Here is a 12342-nt window from a genome sequence, read left to right on the forward strand (position 1 = left end):
CTCAGGAGACGTGTTCCTTTAAAGTTCACTGGGTTTATTGCTTCATAAACCATGTGGCAAACAACAGAAAACAAATAGCCTTTGGTTCAGGTAAAGAAAAACAAGTGTCCAGTTCATCCGGCTCAGTCTTGAAGCCGTAACACACTCAGGAGGGTTTCACCTCCACACATACCTACCTGTGTTAAGCATTAGGCTTTCTTTTATATGTCTAACCACACCCAGAACCCATCACATGACCAGACATGTGGTTGTGACATCACCACAGGTCCTGAAACACATATAGGTAGCCATGGTTACATCACAGCAACAAGCCATCTATAAGACACATATCTCCCATCGATTAGACATCCTTTAGCCACGCTACAATATATATATATATATATGGTTTCCTTTTTTTTCAGAAGATCGAGGGTCATCAACTGGATTGAGAGTACAATAAAGATATTAACACCCCATGTGTTTATTTATTTCATTAAAATACTTTATTCATAATGTGTGTGTCTATTTAACCCTTTATTACTATTGGATTAATAATGGATAGGTGTCTTATTGACATCTCTACATTATTAACCTGGCTTAATGTCACCTTACATTAGCAAGGTGACAGTAACCCCTTATTACCCCATATGCCACCGCACTCGGGAGTGGGAAGAGAGTGGCTAAGTGCCAGAATAGGCGCATCTTACAGATGTGCCTTTTCTGGGGTGGCTGGGGGCAGATGTTTTTAGCCAGGGGGGCCAATAACCATGGTCCCTCTCTAGGCTATTAATATCTGCCCTCAGTTACTGGCTTTCCCACTCTGGTGGAGAAAATTGCACGGCAGCCCACACCAGTTTCTTCCATGATTTAACCCTTTATTTTAACACCTAGAGCTCCCAAATTTTACACACAGACACTTCTAACATTATTAGTGAGGAATATGTCAAAATATAAGGGATATGAAATGGTTTACTGTATGTAAACCAAGTCTCATATCCTGTCGGGTTTGATAAGGAGCAATTGAATTACCTGCTTTTCTGCTATCTAGCTCTGCATGAAATATAAATATATGTACATATAATATGTGTCTCACTGACATATATATATATATAGAGAGAGAGAGAGAGAGAGAGAGATAGAGACTGTATATATGTTTTCACAAATATTTGAGCCCATGGATCCATTCTATGTTCATTTTGCAAGCCGGCGAGAAAATCTCGCCGTACGGATGCCATACGGATGACACACGGGTAATTTTTGGAGAAAAAAATCGCAACCTCGCAGTGAATACGGATCACTGTTCAGTAAATTTTCTGCATATCTGAGCTGTAAAAAATGACCGGATTTTGATACGTTGGGTGTGACGCCGGCCTTAGAGATAGCAGCATGAGTGGGTTGTACACAATTCTTCACAGTATGGACAGGAGGAAAATAATCTTTATGAGGAAAGTTTTAGAAAAGGAGAAGAGTACATGGAAAGGAAAGCTGTGATATTTTATTAGATATTGAAAACATCAGGACCCTGGATATGTAAGCCGACCTGACAATTAGCCTATATTACTGGGAGAGACCCTACCGTATGAGAAAAATCTGAAGATTATGTTTCAATATAAACTGTGTTTCAGGGTGTATGAAAACGAATGAAAAAAAACAGATTGCAGGCTGAAACATTGTGCACATTTTTTTTAACTAAATTAACCGCTAACATAGGGTAAATAACATAATTTGTCCCTGTCATAGGTGTAGATATCCTTTTATGAACACCTAGGTCACACAAATGGCATATAGCTGTGTGACAGGCACCCATATGAACCATTTATTACTTTCCTCTGTGGTCAAGAAAAGTGCCCATTAGTTACTCTATTCATAGGTTGGCCATCATGAGTGGGCAGAGTTTCTAATGCATATAACCAATTGACCCTTAGGCCGACAACTTAAAAGGGTTGTCCGATCTAAAGCTACAAGTCTGCAGTCACTCTTGGTGACTGCAGACTTTTGAATCCTCATATCATAGACACTGCTCAATGTGAGGATTCTCTAGTGTCGGCGTCGGGAGTCATTTGACCGCAAATATGGGATATGCATACGCCGTGCAACATTCCAACTAGACGAGTGCGGCCTCACTCAATGCATGTGTATTAAGCAAAGATGGAAACAGTCTAGTTAGAATGTGGCCAAGAATATGCATAGTGCATATTTGCCGTCACATGACTGCATCTCCCGTCACTGATGAATCCTCACAGTGCAGAGTGCATGCGATGTGAGGATTCAAAAGTCTTCAGTCCCATAGAGTGACTTTGTAGCATGGAGTGTGAACTTTGGGCAAGGTACTTGCCTCCCTTTTACACCCCAGTGCGCTACATGAAAGTGTGGCTCATGGTTGGGTGTGTGAGCATTATGCCCGTGCAGGCCGCATGCAGCTGGTGTTGTGGACTGACGAGGATCATGTATTTTGAGGGAGACTTTCATTCCAACAGAAACTCTTTACTGGGTGGTAACTTGGCAAGGGTTATATGCAAGGCCCAGTGGGTACAAAGTCATATGCACATTTCCTTCACAGTGTAAAGTATTTTGACAGCCAATGTCCTTCCCCTGCGGTTCTACTCCATGGCTAATGAGGCACACTGTTTTGTCCTCCTTCTATACAACCCAGTTTTAATGTTACAGTCCTGATAAGCATGTCTCCTTACTTGCTCTTTGATTCCACATCCTATTTCTTTCAATACTGGCACCCTTGAACACTTTCACTCGGGAACCCTACTAGTCTATCGTACATAGTCCTGCTCAAGTCCGTTACCTTCTGCATTGCAAGCTTCAGGGTTTGTGCCTTGGTGTCCTATGCGAGGGCAAATGTGGAGAGAAGACTATATCATCCAGAATAACTCAGTACAGACCATTCCTGGTGTTGAAAACAGTCTTCCATTCATCTCCTTGGCCTATCTGGATTAGATTGTATGCTCCTCTCAGTTCCAGGTTGGTAAAAATCCTGGTACCTTTTAGGTGATCGAACAATACTGGGATCAAAGGTAATGGATGTTTGTTCTTAACCATGATCTGGTTGAAACATCTATAATCTATGCCAGCTCCTGCCAGTGAAGAGCACTTTTGAATGAATCTCCTTTTCCATATTCTCTTTTACATACTCGGACATGCCTAGAGTCTCTGCCTCGGACATGCCTAGAGTCTCTGCCTGTGATTGGGCGTAGATACGACCTCGTGGAGGTGAGTATACCAGAAACAGGTCTATAGTTGTAAGTCAGATGTGAAGGTAGCGTTTTTGCTTCCTTCTTGTTGACTTCAGCATTCGACCAGTAGGCGGATGGTAATCCCGGAAGAGAAGATGGTGCTACCAGTGACCGAACTGGACGTACAGGTACAAGACACTTCTCATGACAGAACTGTCCCGAATGAAACACCTCTCCAGATCTCCAGTCAAGGACAGGTTCATGAATGTGGAGCCACGGAAGACCCAGACGAAGTGAATGAGACAGTTTATGGAGCACGTAGAAGTCGATCTTCTCTGTGTGCAGCATTCCTATCCAGAGCTGTACTTGCTCAATGGCCACCTAAACAGCTTAGAATAAGGGCCTCCCATCAACTGGTGTAAAAAACAATGGATTCTGGAGGCGTCAAATGGGGATCTGGTAATGATCTACCACTGATTACTGCATGAATTTCTCTGCCGCACTGGAATCCAGATATGCCGTCTCAAAAAACCAGGAACCTCCACATGTCATAAATATGGTCAAGATCAATGGTGAAATTACTCTTGTCCAGGTTAGCCTCTCCTTCCAACCCAAGGCTTGGGAGTTTTACAACTTCTTGGGGCAAGCGTAGATAAGATGATCTGGTCCTCGGCAATAAAAGCACAAGTCTCTGGCTCAACCGATCTCCTGTTGTTCTTCAGCAAGATTTACAGTGGGGCAAAAAAGTATTTAGTCAGTCAGCAATAGTGCAAGTTCCACCACTTAAAAAGATGAGAGGCGTCTGTAATTTACATCATAGGTAGACCTCAACTATGGGAGACAAACTGAGAAAAAAAAATCCAGAAACTCACATTGTCTGTTTTTTTTATCATTTTTTTGCATTTTATGGTGGAAAATAAGTATTTGGTCAGAAACAAACAATCAAGATTTCTGGCTCTCACAGACCTGTAACTTCTTCTTTAAGAGTCTCCTCTTTCCTCCACTCATTACCTGTAGTAATGGCACCTGTTTAAACTTGTTATCAGTATAAAAAGACACCTGTGCACACCCTCAAACAGTCTGACTCCAAACTCCACTATGGTGAAGACCAAAGACCTGTCAAAGGACACCAGAAACAAAATTGTAGCCCTGCACCAGGCTGGGAAGACTGAATCTGCAATACCCAACCAGCTTGGAGTGAAGAAATCAACAGTGGGAGCAATAATTAGAAAATGGAAGACATACAAGACCACTGATAATCTCCCTCGATCTGGAGCTCCATGCAAAATCCCACCCTGTGGGGTCAGAATGATCACAAGAACGGTGAGCAAAAATCCCAGAACCGTGCGGGGGGACCTAGTGAATGAACTGCAGAGAGCTGGGACCAATGTAACAAGGCCTACCATAAGTAACACACTACGCCACCATGGACTCAGATCCTGCAGTGCCAGACGTGTCCCACTGCTTAAGCCAGTACATGTCCGGGCCCGTCTGAAGTTTGCTAGAGAGCATTTGGATGATCCAGAGGAGTTTTGGGAGAATGTCCTATGGTCTGATGAAACCAAACTGGAACTGTTTGGTAGAAACACAACTTGTCGTGTTTGGAGGAAAAAGAATACTGAGTTGCATCCATCAAACACCATACCTACTGTAAAGCATGGTGGTGGAAACATCATGCTTTGGGGCTGTTTCTCTGCAAAGGGGCCAGGACGACTGATCCGGGTACATGAAAGAATGAATGGGGCCATGTATCGTGAGATTTTGAGTGCAAACCTCCTTCCATCAGCAAGGGCATTGAAGATGAAATGTGGCTGGGTCTTTCAACATGACAATGATCCAAAGCACACCGCCAGGGCAACGAAGGAGTGGCTTCGTAAGAAGCATTTCAAGGTCCTGGAGTGGCCTAGCCAGTCTCCAGATCTCAACCCTATAGAAAACCTTTGGAGGGAGTTGAAAGTCCGTGTTGCCAAGCGAAAAGCCAAAAACATCACTGCTCTAGAGGAGATCTGCAGGGAGGAATGGGCCAACATACCAACAACAGTGTGTGGCAACCTTGTGAAGACTTACAGAAAACGTTTGACCTCTGTCATTGCCAACAAAGGATATATTACAAAGTATTGAGATGAAATTTTGTTTCTGACCAAATACTTATTTTCCACCATAATATGCAAATAAAATGTTAAAAAAACAGACAATGTGATTTTCTGGATTTTTTTTTCTCAGTTTGTCTCCCATAGTTGAGGTCTACCTATGATGTAAATTACAGACGCCTCTCATCTTTTTAAGTGGTGGAACTTGCACTATTGCTGACTGACTAAATACTTTTTTGCCCCACTGTATATGGTTGACCTGCATAGGGTCAGACAAAATTGCAGCCACAAAGGTGTGAGGGATTAGCGGCCTCTGGAAGGATTGAGCCAGTCAAAGCATTTTTCTCTCATGCTCTGTCTCTCTGGAGTGCTCCTGGAATCTGATGTCAATATGGATAGCCAGGGAAATTAGGCTACCCAGGGTAGCGGGAGTGTCTTTATCCTTCCAGACAATCCATCCCAGAAGGCAGCTACTAATGCCTCGCTGTTGCAGCCAAGTTCCAAAGCCAGGGTGTGTAACTGGATGGCATATTAGCCTACAGTCATACTTGCCTGGTGCAGTCTGAGGAAAGATGAAAGAAGGCCTGCAGATCCTAAAATGACAGGGTCTCCTCTCTCCCACAAGGGGTTGAGCCATACCAAGGCCTTTCCTCCAAGATGGAACACCTAATCAGATGAAAACTGGTAAGCCAGCTGTTCAAAATGCAGAGAGCACTGGTTAAGGAACCCTTGGCATTGCTTAGGATCACTGTCAAAATGTAGTGGAGCACACAGATGGGGTTCCGGACCTGGAGCATGATTTGCGGACTAAATAGTCACTGCCAAGGTTGCCACAGCTTGGACCAGAGCAGATGTGGCTACTGATGTCAGAGTGTCCAGGCGAGTGTTCACTGTCTGCAGATATGACAAGATGTTATCTTGCTGGTCTCTCTGATGGGTTATCTCTTGGAACAGCTCTGAGATTGAATGGGTATGAGAGTTAGCAGGTTCGATGGCCTAAGTAAACTGTTACGTACGTGGTTGTGGAACCACTCTGCCACGGTCCAAGGGGAGCCTTGAATGACGTAACTAGCAACCACCTGGTTCTTCACTAGAGCCCCTGATGCCTTAACTGTCGTTTCAGGTGACCTTGCATGACACGTGACGGGAGCTGCTGAGTAATTAGTGAGCACTTTTTTTGTTAAAGCGGAAAGTGCAGAATTCTTAATGTGCTGTTCTGTAATTAGTTGCTATGTGTTAATATAATAATAATAATAATAATGTGTAAGGCCACACAGATGGCAATATAAATCCTAACCTTAACCCGAGCATGACAGATGAAATACATTAAGCTGTCACACTCGGGTCAGGAGAGCTGCCAATTTATATAGAATTCTGACTGCTCTCTAACAATGACAGATTTCTTTTAGGCAATTTCATAAATCTCCCAAACTGCAATCAAAGCAGATCAAATAGGTGGGAAATCAACTTGCCTATCCGAAAATTAGTGGATCCAAGAATCCATGCCATTCGGCACCAGTTTTATGCCGCCAGGGACAATTCTAACGCAGTTGATTCACTTTTTTAAAACTGTTGGACGCAAGGACCTGTATGCACAATGATAATATTATACTTATGTTGTGATGCAATTAGAAGTGGACATGGGCATGATCCATGTAGGCTGATAGTGAAAGAGAGTAAATTATTCTGTACCCACAAAGAAATTATACAACTTGCAAAGTGCATTTTCACAATTAACATTCCCAGAATTACAATTTGTAGTATGACCTAAAGGTGTGAAATATCACACCAGCGGGAAAATTATGTATTTGTGTCATTTACAGTAAAGTCAGACAGAATTTTTGGGAAGGGTGGTCTATGTCAGAATAGAGATGTAATTAATGAACTGCGTCATTATTCAATCAAGGGAGGAAATGATCAGTGCTAAAAAGGAGGATGAGATTTCGAGCTTAGAGCCCCCTGGGAGTGCAGTGTATGAGGTCAATCTCCCATTATGCCTTGCTGACTGTAAGAGTTCAGCTACAGTTGGAAAACTATGAGTGCGTTATAATAGTGAATTTACAACTAATTGAGGCTTCAGTTCTGTGATTATGATTGAGGTGAAAATCATCTTTTACTTACATTTTCAGGTTTAAAGTTAGGTTTAAGTAAAGCTCATCACAATATCAGTCTCCATATTGTATGGTTTTCAGATATCCAGAAAGTTCTATTGTCATCTGCACCTGCATTTGAAAGGCCATCGTACCTGCCACCCAGTACTGTTTATCCAGATTTGCTTTAAATCCTGTAATCTAAATGCATATGCTAAACGACAGCATTGTAAGCACGGGTTTATGTAAAATTTTACATAAAATTTGACTTTTTTATTTCATAAATCAATAGTACAAGTGAAAACAATAAACTTTGCTATATATCTTAAAGGAGAAATCTGCTTCTTTCTCCTCCAAGCCTGATCATTCCTTTATAAAATTCTCAATTCAAGGGTAAAATCTGTATTCCGTGAAAACAGACTTTTATATTGCTGAGATAGGAGATGACAGTTATCACAGATGAGATTCTATATAGACGTGAGGGGGTAGGAGGAGGATGGAGCTCTGCTGCAAACTCCTCTCGAATATTCTATGTGGGCAATTTAAAAATCTGTATTCACTGAAGACAGATTTTATAAGTGAACCGAGAATGAATGACCAGTACTGGTGGAGAAAGAAGCAGATCTCTCTGATAAGATATATTACAAAGTTCCTTATTTTCATGTGTACTATTGAGTTATGTGATACAAATCTAAATCACAATTCCACTTTAAGCTCTCTAATTCATTGAAAGGGATCAATCAATAGAAAATGTATATAAAACTGAGACATGACTTTCCAACCTCTTAAAAACTGTTGAACTGACAGATCAATGGCACAGTCTCCAAGCCTACATGTCGAGGCTGTGGGATGGTCTTCTAATCCAACGTTACCAACCAGTCCAACAGCTGTCCCCCTCTTACACCTCTTCTCAGGCAAAATTCTGTAACTGTGTCCCTTTCCTACAAGGCCCAAGTTACCACTAGAGATGACAAAAGTCTTTTTTTAGAGCACTATCCAATTCGCTATTCGGCACTCCATACTTTTTCCTTTTAATGGAACAAAACCCTCTAATTTATAGGCACCTTCTAGCGCCCTCTTACTAGTACAGTCAGCATCCGGGCTATTTCCGGGCACAACCCTTTCCTTTAACTGGGACCACACCTCGCCTTCCTTACAATCAGTATAACCCGTACAGACTGAAAGGAAGGACAGAAGACCACGTACAGACTTCCATTCCATGGACGAGGAGAGGAAACTCTGCATCCTACTAGGGGAAGAGGAATCAACAGTGGAGATCGCCGCCCAGTACGTCACCATATGTCATAAGCTGAGAGGAGCTTAAATCACCAAATGGACTACCATTTCCCAAATTGTGCCCCCAACACCCCATTCCGATAATCCCCAATCCCCTCCCCTGTCACATTTATTTTCCTTGCTTTGGCAACACTAAATGTATTTTGGTCCTGCCAATAAAGCCTATTTGAGCTTGAGTTTGAGTTGACTGAGTCCTACAGCAGTGTTTATGTGGACACCATGGGGAGGAAGATGGGGGATTGTTGTAAAGATAGCTAATTCACCAGCTTCTTACTTGTAATGAATGTGGAGGCTAAATAAAACAAACATCCCAGAATCTCCTTTCAATATGTAGGTGTTATCCAAACTTCTTTGGCACTGTTATGAGATTCCCTTCACTGAGGATCTTAAATAGACATATGCATTGGTCGTAGCTTACAAACCCTCATTCATATCATCGCCTGGTATGTTTATGTTGCATGTCATGTCAGAAGGTGATTTATATGGATTCATCTTTAGCATAATCCCTGGACTGAAGGCAAAGGCTGTTAACAAGTGCAGCTAGCTTGTCTTCAATTTCCTGGTGACTTGAGTAGTGTTACAATAATTAAAAAAGGAATTGCTAAGTTTATGGGTTTTTTTTCATTTTAAAAGATCTTGTTTTATATTTTAAAAGGAAACTGGTCACCGTGGAAAAAAAATATTTACCTATGGATATAGGGTAATTTTGCAGGTAAACAGCATTAAATTCTGCCTGCTGCCTTACTGAAAGTGTGACTGCATGGAGGAAATGTATTTATTTTCTCCAGACAGCCACCGACTTCCAGTCATAGGAACAATTAGTCGCTTACACCACCGTCTAATATGAGCACAGACCAATATACAAAACTTTTTAATACATCTTATCTGCTTCTTTCTTTTCTTATAAGCCAATTCTTTTCCTTCCCTTCACGTCTTGAACTCACCAAATAGAGTCATTGACAGATTATTCTGCAGTTAGTGATTGATTTAGTTAATCCCATAGCTAGATTCACAGCTACAGTGCTTAGTTCTGGTTTATAATGTCCTCCATGTTACTGCTACTTGTGAACATGTCCTAAATTTGGAAAGAAAAGCAGGAATCCCTCTGCATCTTTGTAGTGTGTATGGGAAACACCATACCTGACAGTCTCCATCTCTATTTACTGGGTACATACACAAATACAAATCGAGCACTGCAGACAGTTAAAAAAAGGAGTGAGAAACCAGTTTGCAATCCAGCAATCTACAAGGAAATAGAGGTGACATAAGAGGTAAAAAGTTCTTGTAATATATGGTCTAGAGACATTGATAACATATAAGAGTAGTAATTAGTGATGAGCGAATATACTCGTTACTGGAGATTTCTCGAGCACGCTCGGGGGTCCTCCAAGTATTTTTTAGTGCTCGGAGATTTAGTTTTTCTTGCCGCAGCTGGATGATTTAGGTACATCTGTTAGCCAGCATAAGTACATGTGGGGATTCCATAGAAACCAGGCAACCCCCACATGTACTTATGCTGGCTAACAGATGTAAATCATTCAGCTGCGGCAAGAAAAACTAAATCTCCGGCCACTAAAAATACTCGGAGGACCCCCGAGCATGCTCGAGAAATCTCGAGTAATGAGTATATTCGCTCATCACTAGTAGTAATATAAAGGTGCTTAAACCGCTCAGCAGCCAGTGTCTTTATATGTCCAGATATGAAGTGCTACTGAGTGCATGGAGTGTGTGGGAAAGAGATGACCCAAGGGTTCACATTCTGACAAAAAAATTAGGAAAGGAGAACTGAGAAAAGTTAGATTCGTGCCTATAAAGATGTGGTTTAATGACCACTCATTTCTGTGGATTTACAGGATTGTCTAAGGTGGTGCACCATGAGGGAGGTTTAAACTATGGAGGATGTTAGTCGCAATCTTTGGCAGAATGGAGAACACAGATAGGGTGCTAGATTAAGAATAGGGAGAAGAAGATGTAAGGTGTTGCAGATCAATGAACAACTTTGTGGGTGAGAGGAATACATTTACCGTATATTGGATTCCATAGTGGTTGGTAGACCAGTGCAGATACTGATGCAGGTTGGAGGCATCAGTTTAGCAGGTGGACTGAAACAAGAGCTTGGCTGTTGTTTTCAACATAGATTAGTTAGTGGAGAGTTTAGTGACTGGAAAAAACGATCAGTAGTCATTCCCCCAAGATCTGCTACGCGACACTTAGGGGACCCTTGTACATATTAAAATGCTGATGAGTTCAGACTAATTTTATCAAATGCTTATGGGCACCTTTTGATCATATTGTATCTGGCAATCTGTATCTTTAAAGATGCACTCCTATCAAAGTGATTATCATCTTAATTTATTGCAGTTATCATATTATACAGCACTGTGCACTTACGATTACTCATTTTCCCCTTATATCCAGTAAATTCTTCTTTTTTCTTTACTCTATGTAGAAACAGGAGTCTCTTGTCCTTACATTTATCATTCTTTTATTCAACTTCCTGTACAATTGCTTTGCCCCTTCTCCTGCCAGGGAGTTTTGCGGTTACTCATGAGTCATACAGGGAAAATTGACCTCTTGTTTCTACAAAGAGATTAGAAGGGTTCAGCTCATCAGTTTTTAAGCATGTGATGCCATAGACGTAGTAAACAAAGAGAAGAATTAGCTGAGTAGAAGGGACAATGAGCAATTGTAAGTACGCTGTGCTATATAATATGATGACTGCAATATATTAAGTGGATAATAATGTTGAGGGGAGGAGTGCTTATTAATCTCTGCTATTTATAGTTTATGTGCCAAAATTACAGCTACTAAAGTGACACATGATTAGCACACAATAGGCAACATTACAAAAGGTAAAAATTGTTAAACTAGGAACTATTTGCTCTTCAAACTGTTACAAAATGTGTGAATGTCTCATAAATGCATTTGTGGCATAGTGGAGTAGATCCAAATTCTGTACTGGATGGAATCCGACACTGTTATTCGTGATAATTATATGTCTGCTGAAATCTCCTCCTACGCGTAGGTTATTTTATGTCTTCTCTCTTCCTGTTCTCCATTCAATGGCCTTTCATATTAAGCAATCTGATATGCTTCCAGCTCTTTTGCTGGCATCGGCTGCTTTAGAACATAGGAACTATGTATTACATCAGTGGTTCATGCCTCAAACCTCCTCGTAGTAAATTGGCACGTTGCTTTTTGAAGTTTAAACATACAGTTAGAAGTTTTACTTTTATAGAATGGAAATTCAGACACATTATATTCTGCTCTTTGTCATTTGCTGCATTCACTTCCATTTTTTACACTTCGTTAAGTATTTTTATATTAATTTTTCAAGAGTTTGAATGTCAGGTGTGATTTAAGCATAAAAAAGATTCAAAGAAATTGATTCATAAACTTAGACAAGTAGCAATGAAGTCATTGTTGCCCTGACCAAAGTGTATTCTAGTAGGAAGAACATATATTATTTAGGTATAAAAGACAACATTAAATATCTTAGCCTTTCGAATAAGAAATAAAGTTTTTTTTTCTACAGATGTTTATAAATGTGATATAAAAAATACTAGAGTTTGGTGTGTTTAGTAAGAGAATAAGTTTGCTGATCGGCTGCAGCCTCCTCTATTCCGCTTTGATGGAATAAAGAAGTCTGCCTGCAGCGGTCACTGTGATTGGAGGAGCGGCAGCCATCCGGGAGGTAAGTAT

General features: G+C 41.0%; 1 protein-coding gene across 1 annotated transcript in view; it reads left to right on the forward strand.

Annotated features, from left to right (window-relative positions):
- The window catches only part of CRISPLD1 (cysteine rich secretory protein LCCL domain containing 1), a 135059-nt gene that overhangs the window by 100890 nt on the left and 21827 nt on the right, over positions 1-12342 (forward strand). The gene's annotated exons all lie outside the window — the stretch shown is intronic.

The sequence above is a fragment of the Ranitomeya imitator genome, chromosome 6 (genome assembly GCF_032444005.1).
Source record: "Ranitomeya imitator isolate aRanImi1 chromosome 6, aRanImi1.pri, whole genome shotgun sequence".
In the NCBI taxonomy this organism is placed as follows: Eukaryota; Metazoa; Chordata; class Amphibia; order Anura; family Dendrobatidae; genus Ranitomeya; species Ranitomeya imitator.